Source organism: Pinus tabuliformis, chromosome 4_1 (assembly GCF_031772625.1).
Source record: "Pinus tabuliformis cultivar Carrire ecotype Pingquan chromosome 4_1, CPIR1, whole genome shotgun sequence".
Classification (NCBI taxonomy): Eukaryota; Viridiplantae; Streptophyta; class Pinopsida; order Pinales; family Pinaceae; genus Pinus; species Pinus tabuliformis.
The window spans coordinates 212,421,720-212,449,280 of record NC_142303.1 but is presented as its reverse complement, the minus strand read 5'-3'; the positions used below and the strand labels follow the sequence as shown (position 1 = coordinate 212,449,280).

Below are 27,561 nucleotides of genomic sequence, written 5' to 3'. Positions count from 1 at the left end.
ATTGGAATAAGAAAATAATCATTATTACAGCTATATAATTACCAACACATAGACGTGCTTTATAAGGTTGACGGTCCTGTATCATGTGTACATAATTGTCAACACATGAGTTATTCTCTATACGGTTGACAGGTCTGCAATTCCTATTCTTATGTACGCTCACATAATGGCTCACTTTAAAACTTGCATGAAACAAGTCCTATAGCTGTACAACTACCCAACCGGTTGGACAGGACTGTGATGATTCCCACGCAGTTCTCCATGACTCAAACCTATTAGCAATTGACACGATCTCCACCCGATGATTTGTGTAATCCCCCAGGGCTATGAAATTAGCGATGCTGTGGTTTTTGTGTTGTTTGATACACATTGATTTGGGTTAACATTAATTGAGCATTAACTTGTCTGTCCCACCCCGGGTACGTGGCGTGGGCAGTCTCCAGCTGCCGCCTCGGGATCCTTCATGTATCGACGGCTACGAGACGAGAGAGGCGATCCTACGGCTGCCATGGATGCTTGCCGACTTACACTACTCTTGGCACCGGGTTGTAGTCCCATTCTTCCGCGGGAAGACCTGGAACTTGTTTCGCCTCCTGCCTCAGCTAAGGGCTTGACAGCCTCGGCTCTATGGTTTGGTTGCAGAGAACATGTGCGCGAGGTTTCGGAACCTAATCCCACCACCAGAATTTATCGACCTGGTAATTATTTGACAATTTCCTTTCCTATTCCGTCGATTTACAATCGTTTGATTTGCATATAGACCCATCATATATAGGATAAGTATTTACAATTCTTTAACCACAGTGTTTTTCTCGCACGCAGGTACCCCCACTCCTTCTGTCTGGGTTGCGGATGGCATTGGATGGAGTGGTGAGCGGATAACCATCCTGGCTTCCACCGGTATGATGAAATTCCACTTGCTTTTGTTTGTAGGAATGGGATCTGGACCTGGTCTATAGGCTATTGCGCCTGATTTGTGTCTACCGCTTGCCAGAGCTCGCGGATAGGTGGCCCGGTTTCGGGTTCTGGTGAAGTTATCCCCGAGAGGGCTTCTGTTGTTTTAGTTAAATGAATATGAGGCTTCATTCCTCGTGGTTTGCTTTCTCTGAGCTGCGCTGGCTATGCATGCTGTTCCGTTTGTTTACTGAATGATAAGATACCAGATTCGTACTTATGGTAAGAAGAAGATCGTCCCATTGAACAGTCAGGAGACTGCGGAGAAAATGGTACTGCAATTTTTTTATTGATGGGGAAACATCAGTGGACCTTCCTGCTTAGTGCTTAATTCTGTATCGTTCAACTTAGTTTTTCGTTCGAATTCACCCACAGGGAACTTGCTAGTGCACATGTCAAGGTAATTACTCTCTGGTCTAAATTACTTGAATATTCTTTTGTCAACTGTGGTTCTCGGCTATTTTATTATTCTTCTTTCTAGTGATAATTCCTTTTCCATCGTTACTTTTGCCTCTAATTATATATTTGGTTAGGGTTTCAAAGGGGAAGCCTTAGACTGGTTTTCTATAAATAATGCCTCTAACTTCAAGGCGTATGTGGTTTCATTTGACTCCTGCCAGGCAAATTTTGTTTGAGTTCTAGTTTTCTCTTTGCACAGAGGGATTTCTTTGTCGGCAACACTCACCGCTTATATATATATATATATATATATATATATATATATATAATTTCATTTGGAACAGGGTTCTGTGTCTTTGTCTTCGTGCTATATGAACATGTATAACTCTTACTTTCTCTGTCTAAACTCATTATAGTGCTCATAATAATTTTTTCGAAGGCCTTCTCGTATACCCTAACTGATGTCCACGTATCTTTTTGTTTGCAGGTGTGTTATGAACACAGGTATCCTAGGAGACCCCCCCTGTTCTAGACAAATTATACACAATATTTTCATCTCACCTATGACATTTACAAGTTCTTACAAACATTTTATTTTCTATAAAATTGTACAGGTTCTCAAACTTGATGGCCGAGACCACTCTAGGATTCCAAGCTCAGGGTTTAGATGCATTCAAGAGGTCTTTGCACTGGCCAGCTTTGTGCAATTTTACCCGTAATACCTTAAGAACCATAATTGTATATTGCTAGCATCAGTCATTTCACTATAATTATTCATCTCACCACTTGGAACTATGTTTATTTATTTATAAATATTGTTTTGTTATAGCTTTATTTGGGTTTGTTGTATTTTCATTTCTCTGTATGTGGTTAGTCTTGCATGGTCGGATTATATAAACTCTTTATGTTTATGTATATATACGCTTCGGATCTATGAGAAAACTATATACTGAATTCAAATCGAACCCTTTATGGTTATTTATGGTTAATATTTGATAAAGCCCAACTATGCATTTTCTTTGTTTATTTTAATGCTATGTATAATTACAAGGTATGTTCATGGTATGTTCATGATCTTAGTCTAAATAGGAAGGTATTTTGAAATATTTATTTGATAATGAAGAAGCATTGATTTTATATTTCCTCCACATGGAAAATAATATTTTGTAGCTTATATTTTATAGCTCTTTTTTTCCTTAATCTATATTTTTATAGTTTTTTTTTTCTTCATTTCACATTTGCAATTACTTTACATGTTATCTAAATGGTTTACATACTTTTCCAATCATAGAAACAAAGTTTTATTTTATATTTATTTACTCCCCCACAATATTGTTAGGCCAAAGGCTTCACAAATCTTGTTAATGGAATCACTAGACTTCTTCTTAGCTCTAATCTCCCCAGTATTTAGGACTGATATTCTTGGGTTAGATAAATAGGGTTCCCCTAAACTCTGGAGCTTCTAAGATGAATGCACTCTTATCTAGGATGACCCTAGAGACCCTAATATTAATGTAATTAATTATATTTTATTCAAAAGTAAACTCCAATCTATGAATATTATATTTTTCTCAATGCTAATTCTACTACTTGTTTTGTCCATAACACTCCCCATAATTTTCACAAACCAATTAACTCTTCTAGAAAAATTCAACAATTCCAATTTAATAATCCTATCGGCCTCTCTTTGTACCTTTTGGGACAATTGCTAGTAATAACCCATATGTGCTGGTTTCTATCAGACAACAATTTCTGTGGTGGTTTCTCTCATACACGAGTATTATTTGTGAACTTTGAATGTGAAACTACTTTGAAAGAACATTCAAAATGATTAAATAATTTTTTATATTGTCTCTAGAGAAACAATAGTTTGAATTATGGACATTTATTTATTTTTAAATAATTTTTTATATTGTCTCTAGAGAGACAATTATGGACATTTATTTTTTTTAAATAATTTTTTATATTGTCTCTAGAGAAACAATTATGGACATTTATTTTTTTTTAAATAATTTTTTATATTGTCTCTAGAGAGACAATTATGGACATTTATTTTTTTTAAATAATTTTTTATATCGTCTCTAGAGAGACGATAGTTTGAATTATGGACATTTATTTTTTTTTAAATAAGTTTTTATATTGTCTCTAGAGAGACAATTATGGACATTCATTTTTTTTAAATAATTTTTTATATTGTCTCTAGAGAGACAATAGTTTGAATTATGGACATTTATTTATTTTTAAATAATTTTTTATATTGTCTCTAGGGAGACAATAGTTTGAATTATGGAATTGTCTCTAAAGAGAGAAAAATGTAATTGTCTCTAAATAGACACAAATGAAGTTGTCTCTAGAGAGACAAATCAAATTGTCTCTTAATAGACAATAATTCTTGTCTTTATAGAGACAATAATAATATGTGTTCTATATTGTCTTTATAGAGACAAATTTTTGAGACATTATATTTTGAGACACCCGCTTAGAGACAATATTTAAGACAATACACAAGTTTCTTTTTGTCTTAAGTTAAGACAATTGACTCAAATATTGTCTTAAATATTGTCTTAAAACCCCCCTACATGTAGTAGTGTATGGTGCAATTTGGGTTCATTATTGAGGTTGTTGAGCTTTCTCTACCAAAGGGTCTCCTCTCCTTGATTCCATTCACTACTACATGTAGGGGGGTTTTAAGACAATATTTGAGTCAATTGTCTTAACCTAAGACAAAAAGAAACTTGTGTATTGTATTAAATATTGTCTCTAAGCGGGTGTCTCAAAATATAATGTCTCAAAAATTTGTCTCTATAAAGACAATATAAAACACATATTATTATTGTCTCTATAAAGACAGGAATTATTTTCTATTAAGAGACAATTTGATTTGTCTCTCTAGAGACAATTTCATTTGTCTCTCTAGAGACAACTTCATTTGTGTCTCTTTAGAGACAATTACATTTTTGTCTTTTTAGAGACCATAGCTGAGATTAAAGTCATATTGTCTGTATAGAGACAATATAAAAACTTATTTTAAAAAAATAAATGTCCATAATTCAAACTATTGTCTCTGTAGAGACAATATAAAAAAATATTTAAAAAAAAATGTCCATAATTCAAACTATTGTCTCTCTAGAGACAATATAAAAAATTATTTAAAAATAAATAAATAAAACCATTTTGAATGTCTGTTGGCGCATATCGTTCTCACCTGGAACAGATTCATAAGATAATAAGCAGGAACCTTCCACACAATACATACATATAATTTCAGTTCCCCATTAATGATATTTAAAGGGGAAGTATAAAACAAGGGTGAGAATATTTGCAAATCTATTCCAAACATTAAAATTCAGGCTAGAGTTGGGACTTACATTTATAATACATTTTTGCAATTTCCAAAGACTTAAATTTTAGGAAACAAAGAATGTGTGCTAAAAAAAAAAATGTATACCTTCCTCTTTGGCAGAGCGAAAGTTAGAAAGGACGTGAGGTAAAATGTTTCTAGAACAAAGCCTGCACTGTTTATTGTGAGGATCATGGTACTGTGGGATTTGACGAAGGTGCTCCCATAGAGCAGCCCAACACAAAAATTGAATAGGGTGAACACATAAGGAAGAATAGAGTACTCTTTCATGGACTTGAACTTGTATATTCTCCATAATGTTGACCTGCAATTCATAATTTCAGTACCAGGCCTGTCAAATCAATCAAAACTGCATAGAATTTCACTCAGAAATAAAGTAAACATTCAAAAAGGAAGTAGCCTCGCACAAGCAAAAACAAAGAAAAGAAACAATAGCACTGGTAGCGAAGGGTGCCCTATACTTACATATGGGATAAGTAGAGTACTAGAGATGTTGCATTTCCTGTTATAAACATCACCAACAATTTAAGCATTATTTTGCTCATTCGAGCACAATATAGAAAAAATTAGCTCTCAGATACTCAATTTCAATGCAAGGTGCACCTTTTCTTTCTCAACATAATACCAATTTATCTAGCAAAACTAAAATTTGCAAAGACAGAATCATTTGTATAAGCAAACTACAAACTGAACAACATGATGGACTGGGTTTTCTATAGGCACTGATTATAAACCCACGATCCTTCACAAAAAAAAAATATTTTTTCTATTGATTATATAAAGTGTAGTTAGGTGCATTTGCAGTTTACTATATGGAACAGATTTATAATATTAGGGAAACATAGAATTATAAACAGAAACATAATAATAATAAATAAATCAAAATTATGATAATATTATATATTTTTTTAAACATCTCTATTTCTTTTAATACTTTGCTTATTAAACCTAGATTCATAAAATTAAGTTTTTAATTCCTTTAATACTTTTAATTACCAATTATGTCTATCGATCCGAATAATTTTCTTAGCCTGAATAGAAGATTCTTCAACCACGCTTCTGTATTCTGCTCTATAACCACGACGCCTCCTGTTTTGGCCCCATTGTAGGAGAATATCTCCTCGTTCTGCAACGCAATGCCTTGACGGCTCGTTTTCTTAGCTAGTCTTTCTATCTTCACTCTTCTCATGGAACGGTTCCGGAATGGAGTTTACGTATTCGAGATATTTCTGGTGGTTCCCGTTGCTGCTTGTCGATGACCCTCCTTTCGTCCTTACTGTCTTTCCTTCCAAAAGGGCACTGGGATGGATCCCATTTAAAATCCTTCCATTCTAGAGGTTTTCTTCCTTGCATAGTTTCACGTGTGCCTTTTTTGCATTACTCATCGGCATAGAATCCGTGCTAGCCCTTTAATATCTGCACAGAGGAATCAAGAGCATAACATAAATTTTTGGCCACATATTTAGTTTGCAGGTTGAACAGGACAAAGTATAGCTTACTACAATAAGAAGTGGAAGCTTATTCTTTTATCCAGAAAAAATTGTAACAAGAAAATGTACCCAATAGAATTGAAATTTAAAATAGTTGAGATGTCAAGAAAATAATATCTTATTAGTCCCTGCCTGGGACTAATAGCGATCGATCGATCATTGACCATACATTAACTGGTCCTTTGACCAAAAAAAATTGTGCACTATCAAAGTTTAACCAAATTTTATCTTTGCAAATATCGGTGTAAGAAATTTATAACCAAAGTTGCGAATTGGAGGTCTTATTGCACGCTTCACGTGCCCCGATGTTAAAATGAAATTCCGGTGTAATCTTTTTACCCAAACTTTTCATTTGAAAAATTATCCACAATGAATTATCCGGTGTAATAGCTTTATCCAAAGTTTCCAAGCATGAGGTTTTTCAAACTTTGGTTAAAAGTTTTTTTCCAATCCAGAATGTTTGCAACCATTCAATAAATGCGCATGAGGGTTTTCAAACTTTGGATACAGGATTTTTTCGATGCAGTAAGTTATGCAACCTCGCAATAAGACCTTTTGTATACAGGATTTTCTTGATGCAGTAAGTTATGAAACCTCGCAATAAGACCTTCAAATTCAAACTTTGCATAAAAGTAGTTTTGGGATATAAACATTGGTTAAATAGAGCATATCCACAACACGAATTTTGCAGGGCAGTAGCCACTTGTCTTCAGTTGGCCACTTGTCTTCCATTGTTCTTCAATTCTAAATGCTATATGGCAGCGTGCTCGCCCTTTTGCAGATTTCTCAAATACTATATGGCAGTCGGCATACCTGTCTTTCCCTTCCCCTTTTTCATTTTGTTGCAGGAGGCATTAGCATTTTTGGATTTTGCTATAGGAGGCATTAGCTTGGCTCCTTCAGAAGTCTGGAGAAATCTGCTTCTTCTGAAGTCTGAACAAAGCTGCAAAGCAGTCTCAAACATATCATTCACACGTGCGCATACTTAAATTATTCACAGGATTCACAATCTTAAATCTATGCCCATTCTATTCATTCTCATCATTTATTTGAAAACTTTAAAATATTAGTGTTCGCTTCTATCAAAAGGGATCCGACGAGTGTCTCTGTTTGCAAACGATTATGAGTCTAAATATTTCTGGATTGGGAAGTACCAATGGTGAAAATGAAATGTATATATATCTGTATCTATTTCTGCATAATCACAACAAAATATATAAACTTGGCATTTTATAATGATATGTATTATAGATTCAGTGCGTTCAATTGATTTTGTTCCCTAATAATTAAATATTAAATTTATAATTAGATATTAAAATTTATAATTAAATTTTAGTAATTTTCAAAATATCATAAAAATAAGCATCTAGGACTAAGATACCTGGAAAAGTTGAAAATATCTGTAAATTTCTTTTACTTCAAAAAGGATATGAATATAAGGCGTGCGTAGCTGCTACTCCATCTATCTCTATCTCGCCTTATTGTTTTTTATATATGTCTACACTGACTTTATCAGAATTTGGAATGCTCATAAACTTCTCTGCCATTTTCTTTCTCATCCCCTTTGCATAATGTTGTCTGTCGCCCCCTTAATCCCACCATTTTCTTAGCGAGGAACTACTACCCGCAAGATAGTGGACGGGTCAATCTACACCAGGTAAATATCAGTAAAATTGTATTATTATTAAATGTATCCAAAGCGCTGCCTAAAAGGGTTTATGGATAGACACCGAACTAACGTTTACTAATGGTTTTGAATGCCATGTATTTAGAGGAATTTTTTTATTAATGGTTTTGAATGAAAGCATGTATCAGAATTAACAAGGAAAATACAACTCGTCTGCAACCTGAATTTGTTCCTCCAGCTTTCTTTCTTTAGTGGTCAGCATCGACTTGATCTTTGCTTGCAATTTTCAGTTCTGGTCTTGAAGGGCTTGGAATGCCTTTTGCAAATGTGCAATATTTTATGTCGTAGAGACTGGTAGGTTTGTCTCTGCGGGGCCTTTCGGAATGACTAAGTCAAAATCCTCAACTACAGAAGCTAAAGACTCATAAATTTAAAATTAAGGGTTTCAATCTCTAATAATTTCAAATATCAATCTCTGAATGTCCAAAAAATTACGCTCTAGGTCTTTCTTTACAACTAATTTTACTGTTATTTTCTTTATCGATATCTGGTTTTGTATAAATTCACTACATAAGGGATTGAGGGAATTAGAAATGAGAACCTGGAAACCAGCTGAGGCTTGAAAAAAGATCTTTGTCTGTCAAGAAAAACAGCTGAGGCATCTGAAACAGGATCTTTGTCTGCCAAAAAAAACAACAACGTGACTTAATCCTTGTCATTGTTAGCGTGGATGGATTCAAAGGCGGTGGAGAAATTTTCAAGAGTTGCATCAATCTAAGTAAAATCCATGGTTTCTTCCCTATTTTCAATATTCCCACCCAAACATTTCGGGAGGTTTCTGTTAGCATGTCGTATTACTTACTCTTATTGACGCGCTAATGTTTTGGTTATCTGGTTTATATGGTTCATAGTAGCTTTATCAAATCTTTTGAAAGGTCGCTGTTCACGGTTTAAGCAGGTTTTCCATGCAACAGGGAATGTGGCTTGCATCCAAGCCCATATGTCATCCAAATTTTTTTTTAGTATCATTTAAATATTGAGTCGAACCTAGAAATTGGTAAATTTGTTATTATAGCTTTTAGCATATATACCGATATGAGTGCTCAAGTTCCATGGTAAAACCAATGTTCATGCAAATTTACCAACATAGCAAAGAAAGTCGAAATGAAATTTAGACCAACTTTAAAGAAAAATATGTTAAATTATTTGGTTTTCTTAGTCATGTTTTCCCCGCTCAGCCTAGTAGACTACATCATTTACAAGATAGATGTGTTTATTTGCAAATAGTCTATTTACAAAATGGATATATGCAACAAATTTTACAATAAATTTGATTGGTTGTAAGAGTTTCATTTTCCCGATCAATGAAAACCCAGAAGGAAACAAAAGCCCATCTATGAGCAGTTTCGGAGCATCTTCAAAATGACATTGTTTTATTGAAAAAGTGCGAAAATGACATCAGTTTTAATGTTTTCCAGAAACTCAAATATGCTTCCCAAATCCACCAGCTAGAGAAATAGATTCTTGACTTCATTCAGTATCAAATTCCTCTCCAATTAAGTCTTGAGGTTATGAATCTCGTAACAAAGTTGAAGAGCCTTCCGTCAGTGTGCCAATTGGGGTTGGTGGATGAGAGAAAAGTAAATGAGATAGTCGTGCCCGGGCTAACCAACCACCAGTGTTAATCCATATTGTTGTTTCAGCACCTCAGCCTTGCATATTTCACTTCCAATTAAGCTGCCATGCAGCAACACTCGTTACATATTGACTTAAAATTATTATGGTTAATTTTACATAAATTGTTATTATTTAACTTGCATTTTATTTGTTATAGGGTATCTTGGGGTATATGATGTTTAGAATTTTTTTTTAATGAGTGTCTCTCTTAATGTGTTTGAAAGTGTGCAAAACTTATTTTTTTATGGTTTATTTTTATCTCAAAACCTCATTAATACTTTATTTAGAAATTCAAGGAATTAGAAATATATATACTTGCAGAGAAAGTAGGACTCGCCAAAGGCCTGAGCAAATGGAATATAGTTGCAGAGAAAGTAGGGCTGGCCAAAGGCGTGGGCAAATGGAATAGACAAGTCATAGTGCTCACTTATCTCACAAGTCACAATGGATTTTAAGCGGATTCTCCTGGATAAGACAACAGAATCTGGAATCCATATCCAATCAATTAAAATGATGAATCGAGACCATAAATGCTATTGATTAGGGTGATGCAAGTTAATCCATGGTTTTTACCCATCTGCATTAATTTTTATGCAAGCAACACAATTGGAAATTGTTAGTGATGTAAAGAATTAATTATCCAGGCTATTTGTTTTCTATTGCAAACCATGCTCAAAAAAGGGTGCGAAGACTAAAGGAAGAGGACAGGGAACTGACTCGCCAGGTAATGGAAAGAACGCTAGAAATGAAGGAGACCATTCTCTAAATACCAAAGGAACAACAAAGACTACAAAGCGGGCCGACTGATTCTTTAACACTAATCATTTGATTGTTAAAATAAATGGAAAAATATTTGCAATTCGAAGATCAAATTATTTTAAGATAGAAATGTGATTACACTAACTTGTTTTTAGTGGTCGTTGGCAGTTTGTAAGCGTAATAGAAGTTTTTGTTATATTTATGAAACATAAACATCTATTAGGCTTACAAACTGTGTTACATCATTTACAAATTGCGTTATATGGCATATATTTATTGTTTAAAAGGTAGTTTTTCATGCCGTGATTGCATCCAAGCCCACATGTCATTCAAATGTTCTGGCCATAAATGCAAGCCCAAGTGTCATTCAAATGTCTTCGCCATATATTTATTGTTTTAGACAAATAAATTATATATATATATATAACAATTAAAAGGTATGTTTTATATTTCTACATTGTAACAATCACTATTATACTATATAGTTAATTAGTTTTTCATTGACACTAAACTTTCTGAAATACATCATATAGTTAAAAGTTTCTTTGTTCATTCTGAAATAAAAGTTAATTAATTCGTTGTTCATTCTAAAATACACGAATTTGATATTCATAATGCAGAATTGATTTTTTAATTTTGTAACTTATTCGAAAAGTCTACTGAAAGCTCTTGAAAAAAAAAGGGCAGCATTGATTTCTTTCGCTGTCTCTGTGCATTTTTATCTACAATATGCCATACTCTTTTATATGATTGTTCATTTAAGCCTATAGCATACACATAATATCTAATTCTTTTAACTTCTTTGCATCAGAGTGTCCAACGTTTCTGAATAAAGACCTCGCGGGAAAGAGCTTTAGTTTGTATGCGGTCTCTTCCAAAGACAGAATCAATAGTTCCCAAATTCTCCAGAGACGCGTGACTGTTATGTGAATGATAAAAGTTGGTTTAGATCTCAAACATGAGTGCTTAAAAGATTAAGTTTATGAAATGATCAATACCCCAAACATTCAACTTCTATAACATATTAAATTGATACAACAATATATGGAATAATTGGATTATTAAACTACATTTATTAAGATTTGTAATATAAAGATTTAAAATATTCAGTGTACATAAATAAAAACTACTTATTAAAAAATAACAAAAAAATTATATATCACAAATATTATATAAAATTTCCAAAATAAAAAAATATATATCTAATTGGCCATAATTACACTTATATAAAAATAAAAGTTCATGAGTCTTTCTATCCCATGTTCATTTTGAAATATTAAATTATATAATTTGTATTTAATAATTAAACTTGTCCAACACATTACACATTCAAGTGCATTATGGGATTGTGTAATTGTTTTCTCTGTTCTGGAATAAGATGCCTTTGTGATAGCCTTCTATGAGCATTAAATTAATATGAAAATTGTATTTCTTTTGAAATTAGATTAAGTGAATTATGCAATTGTGTGATGTAGACAGCAAGATCTTTGAACCCCATGCAGACAGCAAGATCTTTCAGGTAAGGTAGCAAGTTTGTTTAAAGATGTTGCACAGAGTGTTTGTATTTTGTTGTTGTGGCAGACCCCTGGACTAGCAGCTGCATGCAGCACTTGTTACACTAAGAAGTGGGAGCTTATATTTTTAGCCAGCAAAAAAATGTAACAAGAAAAGGTATCCAATAAAATTTAAAATAGAGAAGAGAATAACATCCCATTGTTGAACCAATAAAAAACAACAAGTGGGTTGGGGAGATTGGATTATAACCTTGAGTATGTCAGGAGTAAGCGGATTCGGCCCTTGAGAAGAAAAATTTGCCATCACCGGAGCTGGCTTTTTATTTAACCCAGTCATCTGATCATCAATGGAAGCGACCGCGGACCTGAGTGAGCATCATTTAATTGGGAATTAGAATTTCTTATGCAATATCGTTCATCGTCTAAAAGTTTTATTAACCAACTTTTACTACACCGCAAAAAGCTGTATTTAAATCCTACCCTGTTGCAGTCCTGATGTAGTTAAAAACTAATGCTCCATCAGCTGCACTCAAATGAGCAGCAGGAAGAGTATAAGGCTCTGCAAGAATTGATTGGTCGCCTCCGGGATCATTGCAGACAATTATGCCTACTCCTCCTGCCAATCGAACTGTTTCACCTTTCACAACCAGTGGATTGGCACCGCGAAGGCAAGCAACGATTTTTCCTTTAACTTTATAGGGATCTAGTGTTCCCGGGAAACAGAGTTGTCTGCAACATTATTCCTATGAAACTGTCAAAACACAGCGGTGTACCTTCGAATGATTGAACTAGTATTTCTAATCCAATCCAAGTTTCTTCATCGGAAAATGTTGTAGTTATGTAGCATACCCTTCAGTTTAATTTGCATCTGGGGCGCTCACGTCCAGTGATGATACCAGCGGATACTTTTGTCCCTGAGGTAATCGGAACTGGGCAACACTTTGTCCCTGGCCTCAAACAAAAACATACAGAATAGTGTAATGATTTTCTAGCATAATCCAAGGGAAAAACATTCAATATCAAATTCTAATAATTCACCAAAAAAATGTGGTGAAATTAAAAAAGACATCAAATTTAAAGTTTTCCTTATGTTTTATCTTGAAAAAGGATATAAAAATTTGCGATCTTTATCTTGATTGCAGAATATTCTGGAAATACAAGGAAGATGAACCAGACAAAAAACTTCTACCATCAATCTTATTAGTCTATTAGCATCATAGTTACCAAATTTATTTGAATCCGGATATAAAGTTGAAGATTTGTCAATTTGATTCCAATAGCCAATGGTTCCATGAAATTTAATCAGGTTCATCCAAGGATATCTTCATGCCCATGCCTAGAATGCTAAGGCTAGTGATCAGTTAACACTAATTGAAAATATATAGATAGTGGTGTATTAAAAAAGAAAGGAAATAAAATTATTATAAAATTGAAAAAAAAATATTTTAGTTTTGGAGGGTGGAAAAGTTAAGAAAGATGGAAAATATAGGATTTTGAATTAATTTTTTAATATAAATCACTAGGGGATGTCTTGGCTACACCAACTTTTAGCATGGATAGATTTTTGCCCGTGGAATTTTGATGGTGTCTTTTTAGACTATGAAGTGCCTTAACAGAACACCCCTGATATAATGCCTTAACAAAATACCTGCCTTAACAAAACAAAACACCTTGAAATGAAGTGTCTCAACAAAACACCCAATTCAGTGCCTTCACAAAACACCCTATGAAAATGAATGAATGAGTGAAATCAGAAGAAATTTTAAATAAATAAGTTTTGAAAATAAAAATAAAATAAATTTGGATTGTTTTTGGTGCACAGTCTCCCTCGAACTATTATATTTTAAATTTATTAGAGATTATTCCAGATTTTGAAAAATTTCATCCAATTTTCTTTTAATAGTTTATAAAATTCAAACGTGATAATTACCATGGTTAGCCCACAGTAGTTAAATGGAATTTAATAGGATGACCTAGGCGTGCCTACTTTCGTAAGATATAAATAAAATATGATGAATTAGGTTTACGTACTACATATTTGTCGTCGTTTCCGAGAGTAACAATTGAAGGGAAGTCTCTATCAATGGTGCTGGCTGCCACAGTTATGATCCATGGTGCCATATTTGCAACTGTCCCTTTAGCTGGACCAGAATTTCCAGCTGAACAGACAACTACCCTTCCACTCTGGACAGCATGGAAGGATCCAATGGCAATTGCGTCGTGAGAATAATCCAGAGGAATGTCACCTGGCGCACTTCCGAGAGAAATAGAGAACACATCAACTCCATCACTTATGCCTGTGTCGATTGCTGCAAGGATATCTGAATCATCGCAACCATAAGTGTTATTTACGTCAGTCCAACAAACTTTGTAAGCTGCAACTCTGGCATTAGGAGCTCCTCCTTTCGCAACACCTTCTCCATGTCCAAATATACTTGCATTTGCCACAAATTTCCCACCCGCTGTGGACAGGGTATGAGTTCCATGTCCCGTTTTGTCTCGGGGAGAAAGAGTTTCTGCCGGAGAAATCCCATATCTAAATTGATATCCCGCGTTGAAGAATCTGGCTCCGATCAATTTCCTTGTATCAAACAACACTTTATTGAATGAGACTTTAATTGTAAGAATGCAAAGTTCAAAGGCTGTTTTCCAATAAACTTCTTATTGCAAAACACTTCATAGAGAGTCAAACCTTCGGTCTAGGAATTTCTTCAAGGGAATTTTGGTTCTATTTTCAATAAAAAAATCTGTACAAAGAGGTAATAATAATAATACCCTCTTCGTCAATTTTAAAATATTAATATCTACAATCAAATTAAATCCAAAATGATTCCAATTGAGATTTATCATCACAGCAAACCATTTTTTTTTTTTTTCTGAATAAGTCTACTCCTATATTGATGCAAAATATTTTTACATAGAGCAGCGGCCTCTAGAGGTCTAGCCCAGAAAGGCCGCTTACTCACATTACATTTCTGAAAATTGACCCAAGAAGACTAGCTAATGACTCACTAGAACAAGGACCATGACAGATACATAGAGATAGAAAACGACATTGTCAAAAACTGTAGGCTTACCAAAATACCGAAACTACTTGTCTGAGCTTATACATATGATCATGGGAGAGCTGCCCAGGTCAGAACTTTAATCTGAGTCAAAAACCAGCAAGAGCCTTAGCTACAGCCAGAACAAAAACCTTATTATGCATCTTGAGTGGTGGAAGGCTCTTCTTCCACGATTTGACATCCAAAACTGGAGGGATCATCATCATCTGAGGGATGTCAACTGGAGGGATCATCATCATCTGAGGGATGACCTTCTTCGCTTGGAAAACCGCCTTCAATGGGAACATTCTGACTCGCCCAAGGAGGCAAAACCACCTGGAGCCTTGTTCTGCTAGCTATGAAACTAAGAAGTGCCTGGCTACTCTTTCTCCTTGTCTCGGTAGTCGCATCTGGAGTTGCCAACACCGAACAGACAGTGCCTTAGCTCACCTGAATAGTAACAAAAGCAATGAAAGAGTGATTACTAGAGTGTAGGGGATTTGAAAATGGGATGTATGAGCATGAATATTGTTAGAGCTGGACTCTAAAGCATGTAGCCCTCGGTAGCCTTCCACTATTTGACATCCAAAACTGGAGGGATCATCATCATCTGAGGGATGACCTTCTTCGCTTGGAAAACCGCCTTCAATGGGAACATTCTGACTCGACCGAGGAGGCAAAACCACCTGGAGCCTTGTTCTGGTGGCTATGAAACTAAGAAGTGCCTGACTACTCTTTCTTCTCAGTAGTCGCATCTGGAGTTGCCCACACCGAACAGACAGTGCCTTAGCTCACCTGAATAGTAACAAAAGCAATGAAAGAGTGATTACTAGAGTGTAGGGGATTTGAAAATAGGATGTATGAGCATGAATATTATGAGAGCTGGACTGTAAAGCATGTAGCCCCCCGGTCCACAACCTCCCCTAGTGGTTGGATGGCGATCAGAGACGAATCCTGATGAGAAAGATGAGGTGTCTGAGGTAGAGGAAGAGGGCTGGCTAATGGGTCGCCAGGGGGAGCCTCCCCTTCTACAGTCCATTCTTTAGCGCAATATAGGCATGCTGAACAGAACAAGCAGCAAATCTTTGCAAGCTGGGAAAGACTGGAAGGTGGAGAGCAACTTAGCTGGAAGAAGCACTGAAGATGCAAATAAAGTAGCAGGTAGGACTTTGGAAAGCCAGAAGTCCTAGCTGAGAATCAACCCCACATTCCAGAGCGCAGGGATTTCCAGGACTAACCAGAGAGCAGAGTGCTGTGACAATAAGGACACCAAACATTCTCCAAGGAGGAACAATGAAGAATTGGAGGAGCCCCATGACATAAGATTGGAAATGCCAATTTGGAGTGTCGGGCTACATTAATGCAGCATTGAATGAGCTTACCGGGAGAATGAAGGCTGGCAGGGAGTGAGGCCAGATGGCGTTGGGTGTGAACCACGCGCCAGCCCATCTAGCAGCCTTCGTAACCTTATATTTACTGCACACCCGCATCCGGGAACAACAAACCATTCTTAAATAAAAGAAAAAATTTCAAAACAAATTAGTACCATGTTTAAGGTACCCATTATTGATCCACGTACTTGTTACATTGAGCTGGACCAAAGTCCTTTCCATTTTTGTTGGGTATTTTTCAATGGGAAATACCAAAACCAGACATCCTAACACCACAGAGCCAATGCTCTGTTTCCACTGTTCCAGGACCTTTGTGCACAGGGAAGCTTTTAAAACAAATCTACTCATAACAGAGTATTACACAGCCATAAAAATATTTCTATTGATTAAAATACAAAGCCTGATACAAACTTCATCCTCTTTCACTCAGAGGGATTTTCAAAGAAAATTACATTCAGCAAAAACTCTGTTTTCACTTGAGAAATTACTGTGCTGGGTTTACTGCAGTAAAACGCCTTTTACATTCACTCGTGTAAAAACCTTCTTTTACATGCTGCTGTAAAAACAAAATTTACACATGCTTACCCAAGAAAATCATATGCCTTCCCTGCTTGCGGTGTTTTACTTTTCTTCACTTCCAGTTAAATAAAAAAATTTTACAGATGTGCTCTCACCTTTTCTTTTCTTCATGCACTGCTGTGCAAAACCACACATGGTTTTTCGCTACACAAAATTACATCAACTGGTTCTATCTTTTTACACACTGCTGTGCGTTATCATTCACATTTTTAATTTCATGTGCAATTCACTCATCTGCAAAAATGAGCACACGCTAGAAACATATACCAAAAACATTAAAGATGGGGCGATGGCTTGCCCATACCATTCTTTAAATTTGCCCATACTCCCGCTGAAATAAAATTAAAAACTTCACCAAAACTTACCAACCCACAGTAAATTGCATTTACTGTTTTACTGACATTTACTGGCGGTAAAGGAACTTTTACTTCACGTCAAATTTATTTGCTGCTGACCTGTACTTTAACCATTGACTTTATTTGCATCGCATCGCAACTTTTCTCATGTCAAAGACCCCGACTCTATGACATTGCCGATAGCGATGTGCCGATGCGATATCGGCGATCGCTTATCGGAAACACAAAAGCTCCTTTATAATTCCTTCACTTCGACTTTGCCGATGCGATATCGGCGATCGCTTATCGCAAACACAAAAGCTTTTTTATAACTCCTTCACTTTGACTTTGCCGATGCGATATCGGCGATCGCTTATCGCAAACATAAAGGTTCCTTTATAATCCCTTCACTTCATTTTGCCGATGCGATATCGGCGATCGCAGTTGAAATTATATTTTCAACACTCCCCTTTAATTTCAACTGTCGGGCATTCAATCATACCCAAACACTTCCTCTCATGGAGGGATTCACCAACACTGCTGTTACAAAGACATCTTCCTCACATAGAGGGGTTCACCAATCTTCCTCGCATAGAGGGATTCACCAACTGCTTCTGCTGCAGTTCATAAACAAACAAAGTTGTCTTCCTCTTAATAGAGGGATTCACCTGAAACTGTGCTTAAGAGCACCTTCCTCATGACAGAGGGATTCACCATGTGACTGTGCTTAAGAGCACCTTCCTCATGACAGAGGGATCTACCAAACTATGCTAGAGAGCATCTTCCTCTGAACAGAGGGATTCACCAATGTAACTGTGCTTAAGAGCACCTTCCTCATTACAGAGGGATTCACTAATGACAATGTGCTTAAAAGCACCTTCCTCTTCAATAGAGGGTTTCACCAAATGACTGCTTCAAATGCAGTTCCAAAACAAACAACCATTGCACTGCTGTGTGTGCAAACTCATTACGATGTTCTTTTATGCTGCTGCATATTCTCTGCTGCACTGTTGTGCCATCTTCTTTACTGTGTCTACCTCACACTGCTGTTGCATATATTGCATTTCAATTCAATTCATTACATTTACCTTTACTGCTGTAAGGAAAATTTCTTTTGCATGTGCTGTTGTTCAAAACTTCTTGCTGCTGCATTTATTTTATTTGCATTGCTGTGTGCTTCTCCTTCTTGCCGTCATGCTGCTGTCCATAACCATAACCATGGACTGTCATCCCTGGGTTTTTATTTGCTGTTGCGTTGCCTCTGCAATTTGCACGGTCGCTACCTTTTGTTTCAACATACTGATGTGTGCCCATACTCTTGGCACTTCATTCTCCACAAAAAAAATAACACAGGCTGCTGCCTTTTCTCATGCACCCTTGCTTCACACAATCTTAGTCTTCATTTTTTTTAATTACACAATGCACTGCTGTGCAGTTCCTTTCATTTTTCTGCTGCCATACACATTCTCATTCATCCATGTGCATTAAAAATCTGCTGTCCCTGTTTTTCTTTAGCCATTTCTGTGCATGTTGCATTGCATACAAAAAAAATATTACATTTTTCACTGCTGTGTGAAAAATTTCATTGCATTCTCAGCCACTGGGCATTTATGCTCTGCTGCGTTTTGCTTTCTCATTTTCTTCTCACTGCTTTGCATTTTCATTCCCAATACAAAACATTTCATCTGCTGTGTATTATACTCACTCTGCTGTGAGTATATTCTCTCATACTACATAAAAGGAAACTACCTTCCATTGCTATGCATTTCAATGCATGTGCACCACAAAAAAATTTCAAACTGCTGTTTTGTGTTCTATCTTCCCACTGCTGTGAGGATCTCCATGCTTTGCATTTTTCTATTATCTTGCTGCTGCTCTTTACATTTCAGCGCTGCCATTTTTCTTCTTTATGCATTTCTGTGCATATTGCATAAACACAAAGCAAAAACATTGCTGATTTCATCACTGATGCATATTACCTTTTAGAGGGATTAACAAAGATTTCATTTGCAACTGTTGTGCTGCAATACATCCTCCATCAACAAATGACTGTTAATACAGTCCAGCAACAAAAAATTACAAGCTCCCCTTTAATGTATGCTTGTCTTCTTTTGGCAAGTTTTCTCAGAATAAATTTAGATCCACTGGGGAGTTCAAGGGGTTTTCAGATTGCCTTTCCTTCCTTCTCCATACTTGTGTAACTTTCTTCTTTTGCATGGGTCTAGCTTGCATAGGAGCCCATGTCAAGTTACATTCATGTGCCATATGCCCAATGTTATGACACTTGAAACATTCTACATTTTTCATGAATGACATTTCATAATTTCTTCTAAAATTGTCTCTTGGAGGTTTTCGGAGACCACAACATTTATCTTTATGAAATGTTCTACATTCTTTTGCCATGTGACCAAAGTTTGAGCAAGCATAACAATAACCATAAAATGAACTTTGGTACCTGGGAGATGGAGGTTTCCTTGATGCACTTCTGAAGCCTTGCTGCCTTGAGATTCTTTGTTGATGGCTATTGCCTCTTACCTCTTTGACATCAGCTACATTTCTTCTTGAAGCTGATTTTCTACTTGGAGCAGGATTCCTTTTATTGCAGCCTTCTTTTTTCTCCTTGCCTTTGCTGGAACTAGGAGCATCACCATCTCTCTCTGCCTTCTTCACATCTCCTTTTCTTAAAGCATCTTCATCCTTGTTTGAGGGTTCAGCTACATACCCAAGTCCTGATTTATCAAATGGAGATCTGTGATAGCTGAGCATGTCATCCAGAGCTTGAGAGCTCTTCATGATCTTGTTCATCCCTTCAACCTTCTTCCTGAGGAGGACAATCTCTTCTTCTAACTTTTCACATTCATTATTTTTCTTTGCTAGTTGTCCCTCAGTTTCTTCCTTGCTACGAGTAGCTTCAGCTGCTACTATTTTGAAGGAGATAATATCTGTCTTCATCTTGGAGATTTCTTCATCTTTTGCTTGGCTGCTCTCCATTTTCTTTTCAGCTCCTTGTGCCTGCTTCTTGGCTTCTTGTAGTTCGGACTTAAGGGAGGAGACCTCTACCTTGTACTGTCCAATCTCTTCTACAAGCTTATTCACTCTCTTGTGCCTTTGTTCAAGTTGACTTGTCAAGACATCTTCCTGCTTCTTTGCTCTGTTCAACTGATTTGTCATAGATATGACTTCTTCATGATGTTTCTTCTTGCATTGGTCAAGCTCCTTCTTGAGCTTGGCTAGCTCTTCATCCCTTTCCTTTACTTGAAGCTTGATGAGGTCAAGCTTTTCATTCTCAGCTTCTATGATGGGTTCTTCTTGACTCATTGTCATGGTCAGTGCTCCCTTTGCATGAAGGTCATGCAGTCTATCCCATATATCCTTTGCTGATGTATATTTTCCTAGATTCCTCTTCACAGAATCAGGGAGTCCATCCAAGATTAGTTTTGCTGCTTGTGCATCATACTCCATGGATTCTTTATCCATCTTGCTGTCATCAATCACTGACTCCCAGACTTCAATCCCCTCAGACATTAGGAAAGCCCTCATCATTATTTCCCATACATCAAAGTTTCCATCAAACTTTGGGGTTTGAAATAGAATGTATTCTAATGGATTGCCTTCTAGTTTAGTAGAGGAGGGAGACACATTTTTAGCAGGCTTGGAGGCTTTCTTCTTTGACTTTGCCATTCTTATCTAGGCTTCAAATACTTGACTGTGTTTTTAAATCACTGACTGTTTCTTCAATAATAACTCAAAAACTTGAGAAATACCTGTATCCCTTTGGCTGAGTCTTCACACTGCTGGAGAAGTTTGACTGCTGCAACCACAACTTCCTTCAGCTTCTTTGAGTCTTCAAAGAGCCTGGACTAGCTCTGATACCACTGTTGGGTATTTTTCAATGGGAAATACCAAAACCAGACATTCTAACACCACAGAGCCAATGCTCTGTTTCCACTGTTCCAGGACCTTTGTGCACAGGGAAGCTTTTAAAACAAATCTACTCATAACAGAGTATTACACAGCCATAAAAATATTTCTATTGATTAAAATACAAAGCCTGATACAAACTTCATCCTCTTTCACTCAGAGGGATTTTCAAAGAAAACTTACATTCAGCAAAAACTCTGTTTTCACCTGAGAAATTACTGTGCTGGGTTTACTGCAGTAAAACCCCTTTTACATTCACTGGTGTAAAAACCTTCTTTTACATGCTGCTGTAAAAACAAAATTTACACATGCTTACCCAAGAAAATTATATGCCTCCCCTGCTTGCGGTGTTTTACTTTTCTTCACTTCCAGTTAAATAAAAAAAATTTACAGATGTGCTCTCACCTTTTCTTTTCTTCATGCACTGCTGTGCAAAACCACACATGGTTTTTCGCTACACAAAATTACATCAACTGGTTCTATCTTTTTACACACTGCTGTGCGTTATCATTCACATTTTTAATTTCATGTGCAATTCACTCATCTGCAAAAATGAGCACACGCTAGAAACATATACCAAAAACATTAAAGATGGGGCGATGACTTGCCCATACCATTCTTTAAATTTGCCCATACTCCCGCTGAAATAAAATTAAAAACTTCACCAAAACTTACCAACCCACAGTAAATTGCATTTACTGTTTTACTGACATTTACTGGCGGTAAAGGAACTTTTACTTCACGTCAAATTTATTTGCTGCTGACCTGTACTTTAACCATTGACTTTATTTGCATCGCATCGCAACTTTTCTCATGTCAAAGACCCCGACTCTATGACATTGCCGATAGCGATGTGCCGATGCGATATCGGCGATCGCTTATCGGAAACACAAAAGCTCCTTTATAATTCCTTCACTTCGACTTTGCCGATGCGATATCGGCGATCGCTTATCGCAAACACAAAAGCTTTTTTATAACTCCTTCACTTTGACTTTGCCGATGCGATATCGGCGATCGCTTATCGCAAACACAAAGGTTCCTTTATAATCCCTTCACTTCATTTTGCCGATGCGATATCGGCGATCGCAGTTGAAATTATATTTTCAATAATTTTGGCAGGTCCCCTTCCATTTGGAAGGAATATCCCCCCGATCAGTGTCAAGGAAGCTTTCTGATTCGGGCCATACCCCTTAACGCACAAGAACAACGGCATGAATATGAACGCCAACAACACAATCCAAGTGAATTTATCTCGTTACACAGAGAATTCGAAGGAACAGAATCATCGTCATTTTGCAATCCAAGGAATTCGATTGAACGAGTGGTATGCAGAATTCTTCTTTGGCTGGCAAATACAGACACAACTTGCGGGAGTTCTGAACAATAATAATCCCCAACACACCAATTCAATTAGAAAATAAAATGAAAGTTATCTCTACATTTGAATTGCCTGGTTGGTCATTCAATGAAAAAGACACACAGTATATGGCTTAATGACAGGTAACAATGACAAGTAATTTACTTGAGAGAGCAAGAGCGTGGTCTTCTTCAAGAGCAGCAGCAAAACCATTTATGCTTTTAGTATAGGAGTAGAAGATGTCTTCTTTGGCAATCTCCTCGCTGTAATTTTTCATATAAAAAAAAACAATATGTATAAGAACCCAAATTATAGGTTGTAGAATAAGAATCAAAGCTTGTAGCAGCATGTCTATACATAAATGAAAGCAAGACCTAACCAAGGTAAACCATTGTTGTCATTTCAAATAAATACAACGCAACACTGGTTATTTTTGCAATATATCATCCGGCCATGGATTCATTAAAATAATTACCTTCCTAAAACTGATCCCAGAAGCTATATATATGCAACAGAGCTTCATTTTAGAACATATTTCATGGAAAAAAAAACTAAAAAATCAGCTTAACATGCAGTTTTTCTATTGGTCTTCAAAACATGGGCTTCAACCCTTCATACTCTCCGCATCTAGGCTTGGATTAACGAGCCAGATATTTCCTATATCAATTACTGACAGCCAAAAACACGCAACCCAAATCTGAAGGGCCATCCCCCACATTTTCATCACATTTTATCTTAAACGGCCAATTTTCAATCACAAAATAGAAACAGTAGGGAGCTGATCCTCAAATTCCAAGCCTGTTTGAAGAGATTGAATTTGAAGGACAAGATACAGAAAGTTACGGCACATATTTCTTCTCAAACAGTGCGGAAGTCTCAGCTGAGTCTTTTCTGGCCTTCCGACCGTGCCCCAAAATAAGCCTTCACCATTTAGGTAAACTAAAATCGGTTCATGCACTAAAAACAGTAAATTTTTGCACAAATATTTGATTCAAATAAGAAGGATTTTAACGGCTTAAAGGCCATGATCTTCCCTCCTATACTACATAGAGACAAAGGCAATTGTTAGATCCATCCAAGAAAGACCTTCCTGGAGTTCCATTCACAAAATATTATAAATCAATTAGAAATTTCAATAGCCGCTGTTTCTTCAATGCTTCTATAAACAATAACCTGCCATGCCACAAGATGGTAAAAGCATTCCTAGTGTCAGTGCTTCTATAAACAATAACCTACCATGCCACAACATGGTAAAAGCATTCCTAGTGTTAGTGCTTCTATAAACAGTAACCTGCCATGCCACAAGATGGTAAAAGCATTCCTAATGTCATCTCAACGCACCCCCACTCGCAATAAAAGGATAGAGAAAAATTACTGCAGTCCTAAAATATGTTTGAAAATATCAAAGGTAAAGAATTTGGAGGGCTACGCTTGCAAGCACAAAAGAAAGAGTGTTAGAAACGCCTCAGGTTTGACCCTGGCGCAACTAGTGGCTGAAAATTTTCCTTTAACAATAGACATGCACATATTACAGATTACAAGGTTTCAGAGAATATGATTATAATGAGAGCCAGAAAACTGAAATGAAAACTTAAACTACACTGCCGCGCAAAGGATCGCCAGAAATTCCCATTCTTAACCAACTCTGAAGTAGGAAACAAAGTATCAAGGACGTATGCAACAAATCGCCCAGAAAAAGTTTACAAAATAAGATTAAATGGCCATAGATTACACCATCTACTGCTAAACTTTGCAGAACCTTAGAATCGAAGGAGTTAATGCGTTTGGTCAAGGACTTAACACCACGGAAACGAAGCCACTAAAAATGTGCAAAACAATCGAACATTCCCAGCATATTTAAATCAGAAAATCCAAAGAAAATCCTCTTTAAGAGCAACATACAGAAGAAACCTATAATTACGAGTTGTACTGCCTGGATCCCTCTTAAGATCGTTCAAACTCGCAAAATTTACGAGCCACGGGAAGGGAGGAGATGATTACAGACCTCATGACCAAAGCTGGGATAAACCAGAGGCCGAATATGCTTCCTTTCGATGTTTCAAATATACATCATCTTCCTCCCATTCTGGCCCGGGGGGAGCAGTTGGCATGTGTCCTCTTGCAACTGTCACATGTAAATTTTCAAAACCCAAGGACTCAGGCAATAGAGGGCCACTTCCTTCAGAACTCTGATCAGGTAGAGAATTCTCAACAGCTTCAGATAACCCTCATTTTCCTTCATTCCCAAAGAAGCTTTAGGGGTAGTCGTATTTCTGATAAGCTGCAAGAAACACTCATTTTCCTTCATTCACAAGGAAGCTTTAGGGGATAGTCGTATTTTTGGTAGTAAGGGTGGCGACATCGAATTTCTCTGTTCAGTCGATTAAACAATTTGCAATAAGATACATATACTATAAAGAAAACATTGTAAACATATCGATAGAATCCAAAGCAAATTTAAATTGCATGTACATACCAAAGAGCATCTGTTAAGGAACAATATCTATGGGGCTTCTTCACACCTCCAGTCGTGGGAGCAGATTTACGAGCAGCCTAATTTAAAAAAGGAGCTTCAGAATAAAATTCCACAATAAAAACAGCATGCCTCAATTAACTCCACTAAAGATGCAACGGAAGAAATATAGGAAAGTCGTTACCTTTGTTTCGAGCTGCTTCCTTGGAGCCTTTCCTCCGGTAGATTTTCATGCTGTCTGCTTCGTACGAGCCATGATTCAAGGAAAAGAGCGATCTATAGCACAAAGAGCAAGAACGAAAGCATAAGACCAAAGGCCAAACATCAAAACAGAAAATCCAAAACCACAACAAAAAATTACTATCAATCTCTTTCAAAAAAACCCCTTTTAGGCAATGCAATCGCAATCACACCGCCTTAAATAAAATGGAGATTTTCCCATACTAAACCCTCGAAAACAAATTTGAAGAACAAGGAAAATAGGAAATCAAAGCAGACATATACTCTGAGACAAACTAAAATGGAAATAAAACATGGATCCTAACCCAAGAACAACCACAAACCCTAGGAAACCAAGAGAATTCACTAATTCAAGAACAATCTGACATGAACTTCAGAACTTTTTACATCAAAAACTAGTTGACATGCTACAAGAATATAAATATGAATAATAAATAGAAACACACCAAAAGAAGATAACCCTCGAAACATACACCAAAATCCTTTGCTACACAATGCCCTTTTTGGGATAATCTGCATTCACAGTTTTCTAATCCATGAGTGCATGCTTGCCTGTTCGATACCTGTTCGCCATTAGAAACATGGGAATACAGGTAACCTGATGAGTGCATGCTTGCCAGATGTGATGCACGGCGAGGATAATGAATCGGTAAATATCTTTTACTGCCAGATGTCAAACACAAAAGCATATAACAGATGTCAAGCAGAGAAACAAAGTGTAGACAAAAAGCTCACTCAAAGGAAGGCCTATCGGCCTAATAACCCATTATAGAATTAATGAAAATTTTTTAATATAACATTCATATTAGGGAGCTTCAGAAACTAGATTAAAGGCTCACCTTGAGAGCTTCCGTGCCAAGTACAGGAATGGCTTCTCAAAGTTGTAGTTACTTTTTGTAGATATCTCATAGTACTGAAGATTCTTATTTCTATGAAAAGTAACTTGCTTAGCTTTCACTTGCCTATTCTTCACATCAACCTTGTTTCCACAAAGAACAATAGGAATGTTCTCAAACACCCTAAAATTCACAAAGATATTTAGCTAATCGGTTCAGGCAGTTGTGCCAGCACACAACTAAGGAACCTTCATTTCTACTTAGAGATCCAACCCCTCTACAAAAGAGATACCTGCAAAGATCTCTATGCCACGTTGGGACATTCTTGTAAGTCAATCGTGCAGTAACATCAAACATGATAACTTCACATTTCCCACGAATAATGCAACAAACAAAATCCCAATCAGTAAATAAGAAGGAAACAAATAAATAGAAGTGGAAAAACACGGAACCCTCGCCAATTCAATTAGGAAAATGCCAATAGAAACAGGAAAAGCAAACCAGTATTGATCAAAACAACCAATAACAAAGTCTGTCTATAAATTCAAAATTAAATTAAATTCAAATTCAAATAAATATAAGTGGAAAAATACAGAACCCTCGCCAATTCAACGAGGAAAATGCCAATAGAAGCAAGAAAAGCAAACCAGTATTGATCAAAACAACCAATAACACAGTCTGTCTATAAATTCAGAATTAAATTAAATTAAAATCCGAAATAAAGAGGCATAAACGAGTAAAACAGAGTGTTGATAAAAAGGAACCAAAAAAGGGCTCATAGTTGCTCCATTGTCATTGATATTGAGGTTAAAAGGTGTTGCTATTGAGCCCACACTACATACATATCAACACGGGAAAATAGAATTGATAAGTCAAAAGTTCTCTTGGGATCGATCCAAGTTTAAATCCATGTAGGACCTGTTTAAACAAAAAGTTGAAAAGGCACCCCAAAAGCTCAAATGCACAGTGCTCCAATCAATAGGTGTCTACTGCACCCGCAGAGGATGACAAAAAACACTACTTTCGTAAAGTCCCAAGAGACTTGATTTCAAGTGAAAATCAAAATCATTCTGGCAAAATACAAAAATGGGAAAATAATCAAACTAATTATTGACGTACCTTAACCACATTTTGTGATTAAACCTTATATGACTGAGCTATAAAGTTGTGTCAGCATTTCATCCTTGGCTTTCTCAACTTGACAAAGCACCAGAGCCTGCAAATCATCAAGTCATCAATTCAAGTATCATGGACTGAACAAACACTGAGATTATGTATGGTTGTATTGTGTGCCCATCCACATGGATGTCTTACTTTGGGAACATTTGCAGCAAGACTATTCAGAACATCTTCCACATAACCACGGACTTCTTGAGCCATCATTCTGAGCTCCCCCTCCGGATCTACAGGCCTTCTTACCATGGTTTCCTGGATTATAAACAAGAAAATCAAACTGAGGTTGAATATTAAGTTTGGAAATAATTTTTCTATTCTCATCGTTGTATATGGTCATGGTATCCTAGGCTAAAATGTGTATTGATTCTTAAATTATTTAATAGCAAACGTTTTGATTATATACATGTGCAACTTATGATGGAACTTTA

General features: G+C 36.4%; 1 pseudogene; it reads right to left on the bottom strand.

The window, feature by feature from the left end:
• Positions 1-396: 396 nt before the first annotated feature.
• On the bottom strand, positions 397-27,379 carry LOC149174977 (subtilisin-like protease SBT5.3; annotated as a pseudogene).
• Between the last annotated feature and the right edge of the window lie 182 nt (positions 27,380-27,561).